Source organism: Lissotriton vulgaris, chromosome 9, assembly GCF_964263255.1.
Source record: "Lissotriton vulgaris chromosome 9, aLisVul1.2, whole genome shotgun sequence".
NCBI lineage: Eukaryota > Metazoa > Chordata > Amphibia > Caudata > Salamandridae > Lissotriton > Lissotriton vulgaris.
In genome coordinates, this window is record NC_141697.1 from 605,026,003 (window position 1) to 605,043,670 (window position 17,668).

Genomic DNA, 17,668 nt, shown 5'->3' on the forward strand with positions numbered 1-17,668 from the left:
GGAGAGCCAGGGGGAGTTCACTGCTCTTAGGGTAGGTACTCAGTCCAAAAAACCCCGTCTATGTGTTCAGAAGGAAGGGTTTCAGAAATAGAACTCTGTGATTATCCAAGGGAAGGGGAGGTTAATGTAACGCACATCCCCATCTATTAATCAGAGGTTTAGGTTCTCAGAGTGACATCCAGGGAATTTCTTCATTTAACCCAGTCTTGTCTGTCTTAAGTCTGAAAACCCATTTTTGTTCCCGTCTGAATAAAAAATTAGAAATGTCTGTAACCTCTGCAAGAATCAAAGGTTGATCCAGTACTGTCCAGTTTAAATCAGTAGGCAGATGTCCCACCTCTAAAAAGTGATTGGTCAGTCTCGTCGCCTGTTTGGAACACCTGATGGAGCTTTTGTGTTCAGAGATTCGTACCTTAACTTTTCTGGTAGTCATCCCTACATAGTTCTTTTTGCAGGGACCAGTACTCATATAAATAAAGTTGGTGCTGTTACAGTTCGTGAATCTTCTGAGCTGCCAGGGTCGGTCAGTGCCAATATCAATACTATATGTCCTGGTTGTCTGCGGACAAGCAGCACAATTACCGCAGGGATGATGTCCCATAATAGCGGGCAGATCCCACAAAGTCCCTACCGCTCGAGGAATTGTTGTTTTGGGTCTGGTATGCACTAGTTGGTCTCTCAGACTATGTCCTCTTTTAAAGGCAAACATAGGAGATGACAACACACCAGTGCCAGCATTTAAAATCTTCCAATGTTTCTTTACGATTTTTTGAACTTTGTTGGAATATGTGCAGAAAGTATTTACACAGGTGATCCTGTCCTGTTTTGGTTTAGGAGGCGCCAGCTCCAAAAGGCTCTCTCTGTTATTATTAGAGGCCCTTTTCTTTGCGTTCCGAATCAGGCGTTTAGGGTAGTTCTTAACGGCCAAATTCTTTGCCAGTGTCTTAGAATGGGCTTCAAATGCGGACTTCGTGGAGCAGTTCCTCTGAATACGGAGGAACTGCCCAAAGGGCAGGTTGTCCCTCAGAGCCTTCGGGTGACAGCTTTCATAGCTCAATAGGGAATTCCTCGCCATGGGCTTCCGATATAATTCGGATTGTAGCCCCATCACTAAAGATGTAATTAGCAGATCCAAAAAAGCTAGTTGATGTTTGTCAAATTCAATCGTGAATTTGAGGAATTGATTCCTTTCATTCAACCAAAGATGAAACTGCTGGAGCTCCGCAACCGTTCCGCGCCACACTACCAGGATGTCGTCTATATATCTCTTCCACACTCGCAGACACTGCTGATGTGGATTGGTGTCTGCGAAGATGAGGTCCTGTTCAAATTAGTGGACATACAGGTTAGTGAGACTAGGAGCAAAGACGCTGCCCATACTAGTCCCGCTAACCTGTAGATAGATCGACTTCTCAAACTGAAAAAAATTCTCAATCATGGCCAAAGTGGCCATAGTCATGATTATTCTTGCCGGTGTGATGGAGTTAAGGTCTCTGTTAGTTAAAAGTTCTTCAATCACCTCCAGCGTTTCCATCTGTGGGATAGATGTATAAAGACTTTCAACATCGAAAGCCACTAGGATGTCTAGATCTTCATTGTACTCGATGTCAGGGAGAATTCTGAGAACATCCTTTGTATCTTTGAGAAAGGTAGGCATTCCCTCACTATTGGTTTCAAAAAGAAGTCTACAAAGGTCGAAAGGGTTTCAAGCAGTGAACCGATGCCCGATATAATCGGCCTACCAGGCGGCGGCCGTTGAGCCTTATGTACTTTTGGCAGTACATAAAAGTACGGCATTATGGGGTCCACTGTACAGACATATTGAGCTTCTTTTTGAGTGACCCATCCTTCAGCTAGAGCTTCCTCCACTATATGGCCAATACCCGTGCTGAGTCTGCCTGTAGGATCACTAGTCAGTTTGCGATAGGTCCTGGTGTTGCTCAGTTGGCGTAAGCATTGTCTCGATACGAGTCGGAATCCATAAGGACAATTGCACCCCCTTTGTCCGCTGGCTTCATTACCACCGACTCATTATTAGCCATTGTTTTTACTGCCTCTTGTTCTTTTCTAGACAGATTGACAAAGGAGCTGCATTGTTGTTGATAGAGTTTTCTTATATCATGGTCTACCACCTCTTCAAAGGCTAGGACTTTGGCTGGAGGACCAACACTTGTGGGGTTGAAAGTAGACGGTCTCTTAAGTCCAGTATTCTCTACACCATCAGCACCATCTGAGTTAAAACTCTGTTTGTTTGCAAAAAGGTAATGCAACCTGATTTTGCGGAAGAACTTTCCCATCTCAATTTGAGCTATGAACGGGTCACCTCTGTTAGTGGTGACAACCCCCAGTCCCTTGTTAAGGACCAGTTCTTCAGTTTTAGTTAGAACATGTTTACTGAGGTTTATTACGAGGCTTGCCCTACTGATGTCCCCGGTTGTTCCTGAGGGATTTTCTTCCCATTCCTCAGATCCATTGTTACGGGAGGGAGATTCCAGCGGACCTGACCCTGTTGTTGGGCCCTCCGTCGTCCTCTTGACCGTCCTTGGCCCTGTCCTAAAAAAGGCTGTTGGTTGTATTCAGGGTAAAATTGTTGTGGACCAAAGGGAACCCCGGGGGGAGGAAAGGATGGTGGACCCCAAGGTGTTGATTGCCACCATGGCGGGATATGTGGATGGCCAAAGTATTGATTGTAGCCCCTCCAGTTTCTCCTATTGCTTCCCCTTCCTCTGTTACCACTCGGTGTGTTCCCTCGGTTCGAGGAATCCGAGTCAGTGGATCCTTCGTCTGAGCTTGATGTTCCGTACGTTGATCCCCCTTTGTGTCCATTCTTATTAAATGGCGCTGGTACATAAGTATCGCTAGTGTACGGATACACCTTCTCAGCAGAGAATTTGGCAAGATCCTTCTTGAACTTTTCAAGTTTGCCAAACAAGATGGAGTCTCTGAACTTTTTGCTGGTTTTATTACCTTCTTCCTGTCCTTTTGCGAATGCTTTCCCTGATATTGTGGTCCTAATCTGACGTTCTAGGGTCTGTATCTCGACAAGTATTTTGTCAGCCGTCTTCTTAGCGGTCTTAATGATTAGCACCAACCAATCGCGGGTGCATTTCCATGCTATTAGATACCAGTCCCTGAGAAAATCTTTGTCATCTAAAAACAGGCGAGGAGCGTTGGTTACAATAAGGCCACTTGGGGCACAACTGCCCCTTAGATATTCGGCCATCGAAATTCCTTGAACGCATACTCTAGCCTGATTCTTTTTCAGTACTAAGATCTTAGCCCATCCGTCATCATTCGTAACCTGGGCAGATGGCATTGTATGTAATACACTGGGATTGTCAGCCAAAATCGATTGAACCTCAGCCTCATCGAACGCCAACCCTAAAATGGTGGCCAAAATTGTGAGAAAATTATGTCAGCACACTAGACGTGCCCGCAGTAAGCCAGCAAATCCTGGAGTCCTAATCTGCTTTCCTTTCTACAGCGGATTAAAAAGAGGACCTGCAGCCGAGGCTGCACAAATACAACTAAACACCAGAGATAGAGGGTCCTAGGGGAGGTTTAACGACCAGAACTGCTATGCCCGCTAACTAAACATTTGCACCAACAAAAAGTAGTAGTGGGTCAGGGGACTAACTAAATTATGTATCCTACAAAAATCAACAAATGTGTTAGAAACCAAATGTGAAGTCTTGTAAGGGGAAACCACTCAACATGAAAGAGTTCCCATCAGTCCACCATCGAGACCGCCCATCATCATCTGGGTACTCTCAAACATCAAGAGTACTGATACCCACAACAGACCGGCAGATGCTATAAACCTAATCTGGGGTGTATCAGTAAAACAAGGCTCAGATGTGAAGAAACTGTGTCTATGAGGGAACTGAATAGCAGTGCTGACTAAAGTGAAAGTGATTTAGTGAAAAAAAGAGGAAATGCTCTAAAATTGGATAATGATGGGGGAAAAAAACCTTTTAATATGCACCCCTTCACTCCCAAATCAATAAAAACAGTGCAAATAGTAGTGTAACAAATAACTACCAATGAGAATCTTAGGTCGACATGTTTCTGCAGTCACTCGGAGCCATATGGTCTCCTGCTGCTTCTTCAGGACCATTAATGCTACTGCTATACATATAAAAAGAAGAAAGATATCACCTGAGAAGTGCGATATGTATTCATCCTCCTGACTTTAAACCACAATATTCAGCAGGAGAAATTCCAGATACATGCTATCCCAATATGACTCAACATGGACCTATGTCTTATGGAGTAAAAAGAGACCAGTCAGATTTGTAGGATGGGAAGTCGAGATACGTTGTTCTTTCACCGTCGCCCAGAATAATGATTTAAATTCTTTTTTTGACGGAAGAACATTGTTCTCTGGATCTACCCACTGTGAATTTAAACCCATATTTAACAGTATGGCCCTAATTTCACGAAACCAGGGGAGGTTTCCTGACCCAATAATTGATCTTAGATCCATAATTTCGTTTGCAAAGAGAGCCAATTCCGGTGTGGACCATATGCGTCTCCACTGGGCAACCATCCTAAATCGTGCTAAATCTCTAATGGAATACATCCCATATCTAGTAAGAGGGGTAAGGTAGGGGTCGATTGTGGTAGACCAATCAGACTGCGCAAAAACTTGTTTTGGATTTTTACCATGGGTGCAAGGTCTACGTAACCCCATAAATCTGCACTATAGAGGATGGCGGAGCTTATTTTAGCATTATAAATTTTCAAAGCTGGCAAGACTCTTTTTGTTTGCGAACAGCGTTGATCCTTTATTAAACACCCCGATAGTCTAGCAAATTTTAAACAGAGAGCCTCTATCTGAGCCTTCCATCTTATTCGATAATCTATGACCACCCCTAGGTAGGTCATGACTCCAACTTGTTCTAGTCTGACACCATTCAAACTAACATCACTCTGTTTAGGGTTATTTTTTGTTAAGACCATGTATTTGGTTTTGGACACATTGATCTCTAGATCATTAATATTACAAAAATCCACAAATGTATTGATTGCAGTCTGTAACCCCGCTTGAGTTTTTGCCAGTATCAGCGTATCATCGGCAAATATAAGAAGGGGAAACTTCCTCCCACCAAGAGAAGGTGCGTCTGTTGGGGTTTCTCCTAAAAACTGTACGACTTGATTTATAAACAAAAGAAAGATAGGTAAGATGATTTCAGCGCGTTGTAAGCGGTAAGAGCGTTCTTTAGAAAAGCCAGCGCGCAGAGTGTTGTGCAAGCTTCTGGTGGAGATCGCTTACCACTTGTGGCAGTTTAACAGTAGACCAGGGCTATACCCCCTACTACGAGAGGTTGTTCAATAGCGGCCCGGGGCTAATAGGATAAACGGTGATTTATTCAGACCAGTGGCATACAATTGAAATGGGCATGCTCAGACCAGCGGCATTTAATCAAAATATATGCAATTACGATGACAGACGGTTGCTAATCATTCCAAAATGGTTGTGTGAAAGGTGCACTAGCGCATTTGAACACTTGCTTATTACTCGAGGGTGTTCAATAACGGAGCTAGTCTAAATGGTGTTATGCTCAGACCAGTGGCATACCAACGAAGTCAACAATACGCAACTACTATGGCAAGCAATTGTTGACAATATCTACATGACCTTATGTGTGAGAGAATTTAGCGCCGGATAGGGCACGTGAGGAACCAGTGAATCATTATTGTTTGAGGGATAATTCCCCCCATAGCTAAGTGTATCTTTTTCCTTCTACTAGAGCGGTGCTCCCAGTACCTGAGCTGGCGCCAGGTGAGGTGGGGCTGTTCCCTTCTACCTAATAGGTGAGTGAGCACGAACATTCAGAACATATGGCAGACTCTACTGTCCATAGGTGGCTAGCATTTATGAGCTAGCATGCTGTTCACGACATAATTATTTCAGGATCCATGCACATTGTTAGAGTTACTGACTGTGCTTTCTTGGTCTTTCTTTTTATGTATCTGGAATTTCTCCTGCTGAATATTGTGGTTTAAAGTCAGAAGGATGAATACATATCGCACGTCTCAGGTGATATCTTTCTTCTTTTTATATGTATAGCAGTAGCATTAATGGTCCTGAAGAAGCAGCAGGAGACCATATGGCTCCATATGACTGCAGAAACATGTCGACCTAAGATTCTCATTGGTAGTCATTTGTTACACTACTATTTGCACTGTTTTTATTGATTTGGGAGTGAAAGGGTGCATATTAAAAGGTTTTCCCCCCATAATTATCCAATTTTGGAGCATTTCTTCTTTTTTTCACTAAATCACTTTCACTTTAGTCAGCACTGCTATTCAGTTCCCTCATAGACACAGTTTCTTCACATCTGAGCCTTGTTTTACTGATACACCCCAGATTAGGTTTATAGCATCTGCCGGTCTGTTGTGGGTATCAGTACTCTTGATGTTTGAGAGTACCCAGATGATGAAGGGCGGTCTCGATGGTGGACTGATGGGAACTCTTTCATGTTGAGTGGTTTCCCCTTACAAGACTTCACATTTGGTTTCTAACACATTTGTTGATTTTTGTAGGAGATCATTAGGGAGACGCTGGACTCTGGAGGTCGCGCTATGCTTGTCATGCTCGATCTCTCGGCGGCCTTTGACACCGTCCCCCACGAGTTGCTTCTCGCCAGACTTTATGACATCGGTCTGAGGGGGACGGTGATGGATTGGTTTTCATCCTTCCTGAAGGGCCGCCGACAAATGGGGTGGGTCTCTCCGTGCTCCGCCGAGATGCCGTCATTGGGAGTCGGTGTTCCGCAGGGATCTGTGTTGAGCCCGACTCTCTTCAACATCTTTATGACACCTTTGGCGGCACTGGTGGAGTCTTTTGGGGCCCAGATCGTTTCCTACGCCGATGACACGCAGCTGCTTTTCACGTGTGGGAAGGAACAGGCTTTCGATGGGAAGAACATCCGGGGCTGCCTGGAGTCGGTCTTCAGCTGGTTCCAGTCGAACGGCCTTAAGGCCAACTCTGATAAATCGGAGGTGTTGTTTTTTGGCTGCTCCCTCGACCCTGATTGGCGGGCCTGGTGGCCGGCGGATATGTGTCCCCCTGCCCTGGCATCACTGGTGGCAAAGAATCTGGGTGTGAAGATGGATAACAGCTTGACACTGGTGCAACATGTTCGTGGTCTTACGGGCATTTGCTTTGGGCTACTCAAGATGCTCCGGAAGTTTCTGCCATTGCTCTCGGAGGAGCATAGAAAGATCACTGTGCAGGCCTTGGTTGGTTCCAAATTGGATTACGCTAATGTCCTGTACAGTGGTCTCCCGGACTATCTTGTTCAGCGGCTGCAGGCTGTGCAGAACGCTGCAGCGCGCGCTATTTCTGGCCTCCGTAGGCGAGTTGGAGCTTCTGGTTTGTTGCAGTCGTTACATTGGTTGCCCATCCGGAAGCGGATCATGTTTAAAGTTCTGACGCTGGCGCATAAAGCGCTTTTTGGCGTGAGCGCGAAATACCTCCAACGCAGGCTTGCCTTCTACCGCCCTGCCAGATCTTTACGATCTGAATCTTTGTTCTTGGCTGTGGTTCCCCGTATTAGGAAGGCACGCACCGGAGGGCGTTCCTTTAGTCTGAAGGCCCCTCAGTTGTGGAACACCCTTCCTCTGGCCCTAAGGTCCTCTGCTAATCTGTTTCACTTCAGGAAAAGCCTGAAGACTTGGCTTTTTAATCTTTAGTACCTCTGTTGTTCTTTTTCAGTTGTTCGCTGTATGGTGTTATGTTTTTTATTCTGAGCTGCCTCGATAAAGCGCCGGGACACTCCTCTGGAGTAGCCGTGCGCTATAAAAATAAACGTATAACATAACATAATAACACTCAGGGGCACCACCACATCACTCAGGGACACCACCACATCACTCAGGGACACCACCACATCACTCAGGAACACCATCACATCACTCAGGAACACCATCACATCACTCAGGGACACCACCACATAACTCAGGGGCACCACACAGGGACACCGCCACATCACTCAGGGACACCACCACATCACTCAGGGACACCCCACATCACTCAGGAACACCACAACATCACTCAGGGACACCACCACATCACTCAGGGACACCACCACAACACTTGGGGACACCACCACATCACTCAGGGACACCACTACATCACTCGGGAACACCACCACATCACTCTGGGACACCACCACATCACTCAGGGACACCACCATATCACTCAGGGGCACCACCACATCACTCAGGAACACCACCACATCACTCAGGAACACCACCACATTACTCAGGGACACCACCACAACACTCCGGGACACCACCACATCACTCGGGGACACCACCACATCACTCGGGGACACCACCACAACCTCACTCAGGGACACCACCACATCACTCGGGGACACCACCACATCACTCAGTGGCACCACCACATCACTCAGGGGCACCACTCCGGGGCACCACCACATCACTCAGGGACACCACCACATCACTCAGGGACACCACCACTTTTCTGAGTTTGTTTGTACAAAATCTTGTGTACATGAATGCATCTCTATTTAGGGCTCATATAGGCCTTTCACCCTAAACTGGATGCCTAAAAGGGAACGTCATTCAAACTCATTAAGGGAACATTTCATTTTTTCTTTCTGAGTGAAGGCTACATAATATTCTCTTTTAATTCTTGGATATCGAAGTGTAGATAGCAATCAAATGGATGACAAGAGATAAGTTGAAGATTTACCAGATTTTCAAACAGTTCAAAAAAGATGATTGGATGTGTTCCTTTGATGGCAATGATATATCTTCAAATTCCTATTGCTAAGCAAGACCGAAAGTCCTGAGGTTTGTGATGAAAAAGTAAAACCTCTAATAAACTGTTCTTTCTTTTGGCTGGAAGATGCATGGCATTAATAGGAACACTGCTAAGAAAGAATGCAGAAGTTTGTGTCTCGTTTGTGGTGGAGTGAAGCAGGAGCCAATTCTGAAAGAATTGACAACTTATTCAAAAGTTTCAAATGCTTCATCAAAGGACTGGAAGCTCACATGGGCCATCTAATGGATAATACAAAGGACTTTGGCCAGAGAAAATGACTAGCCACGACACGCAGTCCACCTAATCCTTAAGTCCTCTATTGCCTCTGCTGTAACAAACCCACACCACACAATTGAACAACAATCAATTCCAGAACTACATATCTCTAACTCGCACTTCCACCAACACTGTCATCTCTCCTTCACACACCCACTGGCCCCCTAATCTCTCCCTCACACTGCAACTACCGCTCTTATATCGCAATTCTACTACCCACTCTCATCTCTCCCTCACACTCTGTCTCCTCTCTATACTGCCTGCTCACACTTGCTCCCTTCCATTACCACCTTGCCGTGTGCAAAAGTCCACCTTTCGCTTCCCCGCCCTCTGGGTGCACCTCCTACTTGTCTCTTTCTCGCTCGTACCCTCTCACAGCCTCAGGTACTCTTCCTGCCAATGCCATATTAGTTCACTTTAAGTCGTAAAGCACAATTACTTTCCTGTGCTTTTTCAACATTTCTGTTCCTCAAACCCACGATCTCCTCCTCTTCTTAGGGTCTCTTCTGCGTACACAGGTGCTACCTCTTTATGCGTATGTGGTCTGCTGTCCCCTTCTTTCTCTCTTCCTCACATGCTCGTTCTGCTCCTCCACCTAGAGTTCATTCACCACTTTGTGCAGAAACTACCTATCACACTCTATCTCCTTTACATCTATTCTGTCCAGCTCTCACCCTAACTCTTCCCCGTATCACATGATTACCCTACACAAATACACTCCACTCCACACAATTCACCCATAAACTCCACAATCTAACAATTCCAATTCAGACCACATAATTCCACTCGAAACCACGTACATCCACTGCACTCCAAAGCAAAATACCAAGATAAAAGACATTGCCATTTACAATGCCACCAGCTCTAACTCTCTCAAATGCGAAACCTATTGCATTGCAAATGCTTGTTAAAGGCAGCCATAGTGCTGTTCAGCATGGCTAAAAGACATTAACATTGACAATGCCAATAGGTCTTTGATTGCCAAGACCTATTTGGCTTTGGCAATGCTTGTTTGACAAAGCCAGTAGACCTGCTGACCCATTGATAAAGCCAATAGGCTCACTGTTCTTTTTTTATATTTTGGTATTCTGGGGCCAGATGTAGGACCCCTAATACCGGTCGGAAACGGACGATTTCGACCGTTTCCGACAGGTATTAGGCTTTTCTGATGTAGGGGGCCTACCGAATCGGTAATATTACCGAATCGGTATTTTTACCAATTCGGTAAATATACCGATTCGGTAAAATACCGAATCGGTATATTTACCGAATCGGTAAATCCATATGTAGCTGACACTCCTAAGAGTGCCACAGGCCCTTAAGAGTCGGTATTTTACCACACAATCCTATTGTGTGGTAAAATACCGAATTCAGGTGTGCATGCACATCTATGCATGCACACCTGTGCCATGTGACACACAGACATGCCCTTAGGGCATGTATGTGTGCCACATGTCACACAAGCCTGTACTTGGGGTGCTAGAGGGTGTCAAAGTGACACCCCCTGCACCCTTGCAGGATTCGGTATTTACCGATTCAGTAAATACCGAATCGGTATTTCCCATTGATTCCTATGGGCTTCAAGGCCCATAGGAATCAATGGGCAATACCGATTCGGTATTTACCGAATCGTTAAATACCGAATCTTACAGATTCGGTATTCCTAAATTCGGAATGACCTAAATCTGCCCCCTTCCCATTTACAGACTCTTAAATACTGATTCGGTAAAAATCGGAATTTAAGAGTTTGTAAATGGGAATTACCTACATCTAGCCCTAGGTCCTTTGACAAACCAGTAGGATTGACATCTTTTATATTGTTGCATGACATAGCTGTGTGCTCCTGTGGGAGGATGGACACTCACAAGGGTTGGGCACAGGGCCTGACCGCGGGCCAAACCCTTTGGCAAAGCCAACTCCAGAGCATGTGCGTCGATAGGCGCTGCGTCCAAACCCACGCAGCACACTTCCTTCAGCCATGTGCAGCTGAAAGTTGTGCACCCATGGGATCTTGCCCTAGAGTAACTGTAACTGTAAGAATTTTGATTAACAAGCATAATGTGAAACTCTGAAATGATGCAAATTTCACAGACTTACTTCAATTCTCACCCATGCCTAGCTCTGACCTTCTTGAAATAGACCATGAGAGTGAAGCTTAAGTTGTCTGCAGTGTGAATAAGTAACCCTTTATGTACTGTCTCCCATCTATATTTGCATGCTGTGCCTGGGTTCTCATTCATTCAAAGATTGTGAACAGACTTTTCAGATTGTAGAACTTTAAACACAGAAATAAATATGGTTTGAATGAGGCAGGCTCTAGCTCTTGGTGTGAGCAGTATTACCTCATAGCTGTGGAGTATACACTTTGTCCCCCGCTGTGATATAAGTGCAGTGAATAGCTGTTTCTTAAAATGCTCATTTAGGATTCTGGTTGCTGTATGAATTTGGGACCCATATATAGCGAATACAATTCCAAGGGGGTGCAACATTGGTTGGTTAGTGACAAATAAGGGGATCAGAAAGTAGATGTAACCCCCACAACATTGGGAAGACTTACTCGCAATATCAACTTGCCAATCACAACTAAAGTGTAAAAAAGAATGCAAATATTGTTTTCGCCTCTGCAGGACTTGTTAGAAACCTATTGCTGTCGGTTCTTTACCAGTCAGGGTTTTGAGGCCGAAATGGGACAGAAAGGTTATTCATGTATACCTGGATGAACTTTCAATTTACTTAAAATCTCAGCACCAGATTAGGCACTGGCTAGGTACTACACATCCGATCAGCTCAGCATTTAAAAAATATTCAGTGCCAAAACCTGTAATGAGATATCCGGCAGTTTGATAATAACTTGAAGGCTATTTGGGTACCAAGAGGCCTTTAAGTAAAAATCATTGAATGCTAGAATTAAAAAAGATTGATTAGAAAAGCTCCTGTAACACGTTTAAAATGTAACATCTATTTGTTACTACCAAGTATGCACAGGACTTATCTTATAGATGAACTGTGAGTTAACCATCAAACTAAAACTAATCATTATAATAATTAATGAGATTATCTATAACATTACAACAGTGTTACTAATTAATATTTTTTTTAAGTAATTCTCTTCCTATTTGTGAGAATAACTTGAGAAAGTCCAATGTTTGTGACATCACAAAGAGGCAGTTGCATGTATGATTGAAGGTCCCTATCTGTGACATCACAAGAAGGCAGCGTAATGCAAACCCTGTTATCTGTTTGTTTACAAATACCCCTAAGTTAGTTTTAAAGAACTCTGTAAAGCTGTAACATTTTGTTTACCAGAAAAACAACTCACATCTTACATAGATTGTTATTCATACATACCACTGTCTTTTTGTGGAGTCACAGACAACTAGAGTTTCTTACAGTTCATTGGCTGTTTGTGATATCACAGGTGGGGAGTGCTGTGTACATTTCAGCGTATTATCTCTGGTTAGCCTCTTAATATGCCTTTCTTAACTTGCTTTATTTTAATAGCAGCAGTCAAGAGAAATGGAAAAACTACTAGCCCCATGAGGCTTACAAACAAAAGCCAATGGGAACAGAACTTTAGCCCAAGTAAAAGACCAATCAGGGCAGAAGTCCCCCATATTACCTATCTTGACTGTGAACAGTCCTCTTTTCTTGCTGCTCAAGGTCAAGAAAAGTACATTTACTTCTCTTTACAATATCAATTGTTTTATACTGTACTGTTTACCATATGTGGTTTCTCAACCTTATGTGTGTGGTATTAGGGATTCTGTGATATTAACAACGGTAATTTCCCTGCATGCGCCCGCGATGGAGACCTTACCTACTGCCATCATTTGGTTTGACCCAACCGCTCCTCGTGTGGCGCACTTGCTTTTGCGCTCTTCTGCCGCATTTCGCTGTTGTGCCCGCTTTGTTTTCTGGGGCTTTTTCTCCCCTGGTTGTGCCACGTTCGGCGACAGCTATGTTCATTGCTTGCTCCTCCCTTTGGGCTCGGAGCTTTGTCGACGCCACAGGGCGTTGACTAGCTTTTAGCCACTTTCTTTTGGCAAGACTCCACCTGACGGGAAGGGTTTTCTCTCAACTCTGCAACATTAACACTTTCTCTTCAGCCATTCCCATTACTAGCATACATTTTTCATTACCAAATATTAAAGTGCTGTTTTATAATTAGAAACAAGTGGTTCTTTTGCATTTTATGCTCAAGATGACGGAGAAGGACAGTTTATTTTTTTAGTTTATTATTATTATGCATAGTTAATTAAAACCAGTGCAAAAACATTATACAAAACAGTAGAAAAAGACTTTAAAATATCATAAAATATGTACATTGTAATCATCAATAATGAGCTTGCACTAAACCCAGTCTGAATGACGGAAAGTATTTGTCTTATGGCGGGGCAACATGTTCCCTTAAATAATGAGCTTCCACTACAAAACCAAGTCTGATTGAGCAAATTATTTATCTTATGGCGGGGCAGCGTGTTCCCTTACATCCTGTAGGCCGCCTGCTTGTTGCCTATATCAATGATCGAAAGTTTTTGTTTTTGGCAGTTTTTGCTCGATCATTGCAAGGAACATAACATATCTACAATTCGGTTTCGTGTTTAAAGGGTTCAGGCAGGCTAGCACTGCTTGCCTTCTCGTGCGAATCCCTAGCTGCTTGAACTGGCCCTTTAAAAGCTGTTGACGGGCTGGCTGTAACTCTTCACAAAGACAGGTCAGATGGAATATGTCTCCCTTGTCTATGTTACACAGCGGACAAACCTCGTGGCCATTGCTCCTGAGCCATGGTGGTAGATGCTCGCTGCTTGGCAAGACCCCTAGTCTGTATTTCAAGAACTTCAGTTTTGTGGTCTTAGGATAGCACTGACTGAAGTATGGTTGTGATGACAACGATTTATACGAATTTAATGTCATCCAAGCGTGTTTTCTTTTGGCGAATGTGGCCTTATCCTCTAGTAAGGATAGAGTTTTGACTGTTTTCCAGACTAGTTTTTTGAATTGGTTATGCCCAAGTTGCATGTCCCAGATCGCAGTTAGATTGGTTGCCCCCAGGGCTTCCTGCAGGTAGGATCTTGCCTGAGATGAGTCCCTGTTTTGAATATCTTGCCATAGCAGCGAGTTTAGAGTGTTGGTGGTAGCTGAGCGTAGTTTGTGGCAGCAGATGATGTATGCTCCCTGTCTGGCAACAACTTGCTTTTGCAAACCAAATTCCAGCCTGAGTTGGGCCGGCGATGTATAGGACGGGAGCGAAAACATTATTCTATAAGCTTTTGTCTGGATTATGTCCAGGTTCTTGGAGTCTCTCCCACGAAGCGCCTCGCTGCCATAGCAGATAGAAGGGAGTAGCTTAGCCTGAATAGCTCTCAGATAGGGGGTTAGAATTGGCCCCGTCAATTGATTGGCTATGTATTTTAGTGTGACGGCAATGCACGCCCCTCTCCTTTTCGCTTCCTGCTTTTGTTGTGCAAAAGTGCCATCTCTATCAAAGAGGACTCCCAGGTATTTGTAAACGAGTGCAGACTCTATTTTTTGGCCGCCTAGGGCCCATGATTTCTGAATCTTCTTCTTGGTGTTGATCGACATGGTGCGTGTCTTGCTCAAATTTATTTTAAGTTTATTTTCCTTAGCGTAGCTGTTCATTTGGGTCAGAAGATGCTGGAGGCCGATGTAAGTGTGGCTGAGTAACACGACGTCATCCGCATACAACAGGTTGCTCAAGATTTTCCCTCCCAACCTCGGGGAGTGCGAGTTGCATGTGTTGAGTAAACCTGATAGATCCGCCATAAACAGATTGAACAATATCGGGGCAAGCACGCATCCTTGCTTGAGGCCTTTGGTGGTGCGGACTACTTTAGATGACAGATGTGTGCCGCCTCCCGGCTGCGGTAATCCCCATTGAGCCAGTTTCCCCCAAAGTCTGCCTCTCTCAATGTTATCAAACGCTGCACTAAAATCGATGTAGCACATGTGCAGCGGCAGTTTTTTTATTTTTGCTGCATTGATCATTAGAGAGATGGCCAGAATATTGTTAGCTGTTCCGGTATTTTTTCGGAATCCGGTCTGGTTCATTGGTATGATCTGATTTGAATCCGCCCAAAGCACGATCTCCTCTAAGAGGGTTCCCGCAAAGTATTTTGCATCATTGTCAAGGAGGGCTACTAGTCGGTAGTTGTTAGGGTCCATTTTGTCACCTTTTTTAAATATAGGGACAATCGTTGACCCTCTCCAGGATTCTGGGATTTTATTTAAGAGTCTGACTTCCGAAAATAGCGGTTGCATGTTGATAGCCCATTCTGTGATCTTTTCCTTGAATAGGGCTGGCGGAATGCCATTCGGTCCCGGAGCACCTTCCTTCCTGCCCTTACGAATCTGCTTTTTTATTAATGCTATTTGCTGGCCAGCTGTTATGTCCGGTATGTTTTTGGGTAGACCTTGCTCTCTCTTGGTCAGGGTCTTCAGCGTAAGCATTATGGAGTTGGGCTCTGTGATGTTCATTATTTGCTCTCCTGCATATTCTGGTAAGTCATTGAAGTGGGTAGAGAGGTAATTAATCCATAACTCTTCCACAATATGCGAGCCTAGATCTTTATGCTGTGGTCGTAGGATCCTATTTACTGATTGCCAGAAGCGTGAGCTATTACTACTTTTAATGTCATGTAACAATTTTGCCCATGTCTCATTTTCAGCATTTTTTTTATGTTCCATTTTATGCATTTGAGCTCAGTTCTTTGTTTCTTCAGCACTGTCCGAAGCTGTACGTTATCGGGGGCTGATCTTAGCTGTCGTAGCGTCAAATTTACTAATCTTTTGTGCTGCCTTAATTCTGCTTTTGGTCCTTTTTTAAGTTGGTTTCACTAATTTCTTTATGCAAGTTAATTTTTTGGGGGATCTTAGTTGCCAGTTCTTTTAGCAAAGATCCTGTGTATTGCTCCCAATGGAGGATGTGCCCAGCTGCATTTATTTTTTGTGTGTTATATCGTTGGAGGGCAATGTCAGCCAAAGTTGTTAGGTTGGTTGGCGTGCATTTGATCCTTTTTTGATTGATGGAATAGAACGCCCCTAACGTTTTGTCTGGCCTGATTGCAATAGGCGACTTTGTTGTCAGATTGCATTCTTGGGGGCGGTGGTCGCTTTCGCCTTTATTCCCCATTCTAAATTCCAAGATGTGGGGGAAAAGTGCCAGACTGACGAATGTATAGTCCAAGATGGAGCTAGCTGTTTGAGAGTAGAATGTTTCTACTGGAGGTTGATCTGTCGTGAATCTTCCGTTTAATGCCCGAAGATTTAGGTGTTCTAAGTCATTAAGTAGGGCATTATATGGATGCTTTCTCCTGTGTTGCGGGCAGCTTTGCGATGGTATCGTATAAATTATGTTTAGAGCCAGGACCTCTTCTTCTGGTGATGAACCAAGCAGGTTTTGGTTGAAATCCCCTGATAGGAGGAAGAGTGGCTTTTCCATCTGAGACATATACTCCTCAAGTTGTTTGGTAATTATTTTGGAGTTGTTATCTCTGTGTTTAGGATGGACATATGCATTGACAAGGCATATCTCTTCTTCTTTGTTGCAGAGTTTTATTTTTATTTTTACTGTTAAGGTTGAGGATGTGGAGGAGTTCATGAGATCTGCCGAGGATATTGTTGTATTGGATATGTATGTAGCTAAGCCTCCTGACTGGTGGCCGAATCTGTTGGTTCTGAGTGCTGCTGTTGAATAGCAGGTAAAACCTGTGATATGTTGTGTGGAAGTGAGCCAGGTTTCCTGCAGCATTACTATGTCAAATTGAGAGATGTACTGCTGAAAATCTGGGTCGTCCATTTTTGAAGTTAGGCCCTTTATATTCCAAGAGCAAATGCCTATGGTTGGCTCCCTACCCTTTGTATCGTCTCTCATTTGTTGATGGCATCAGTCCTCTTCAGGGTGTATGAAAATCGTTCTCGAGAGAGTTTCTCTTGTTGATGCTCGATTTTGATGTGGCGGCCCCCTTGTACTCGCTTCCGTCCATCCCCGGGGACTGCGTATGATTTTATTTGGCGGACTTCCTTTCAGGGGCTTGCTAGTGGTAAGCGTGAGGGTCTGATGGTCCTTTGGCGCTGGGCTTCTCCTGCTTATTGTGGGCGCTGATTCGAAACCAGCTGCCGCCCTCAGCCTGTCTTCCGGACGTTGCCAGGGTATAATCTCTCTCTTTTTGGGCGAACTTCCCAAGGCACCTTTGAGAACGCTGAAGGTGTTTGCCTGCCTGGCCTCTGATTTTGAGATTGTCCTCCTCTGTAGAGGAGAGGGGTAAGCTGGTTTTGATATGGGGGCAAGCTTAATGTCCAAGATCATGCATTGCTCAGCTTCTGCTGCAATAGAATCTGCAACCTTATTAGAAGACCAGGTGGTCTTGGTCCCCTCCGGGCTGTTTGGGTTGGCGGCAGGCAGAAATTCAACCGAGATTAAGTCCTTAGTGCTTATCCCCTCCAGGCTGGGAATATGTTCCATTAGTTTGAGAATATTGCCACGATTCAGCGTGTCATGCTGCCCTTGTGACTTGTATTCTGGAAGAAAAACCAGCATCTCTGTTGATTGTTTAGTACTTCCTGCCTCATTAT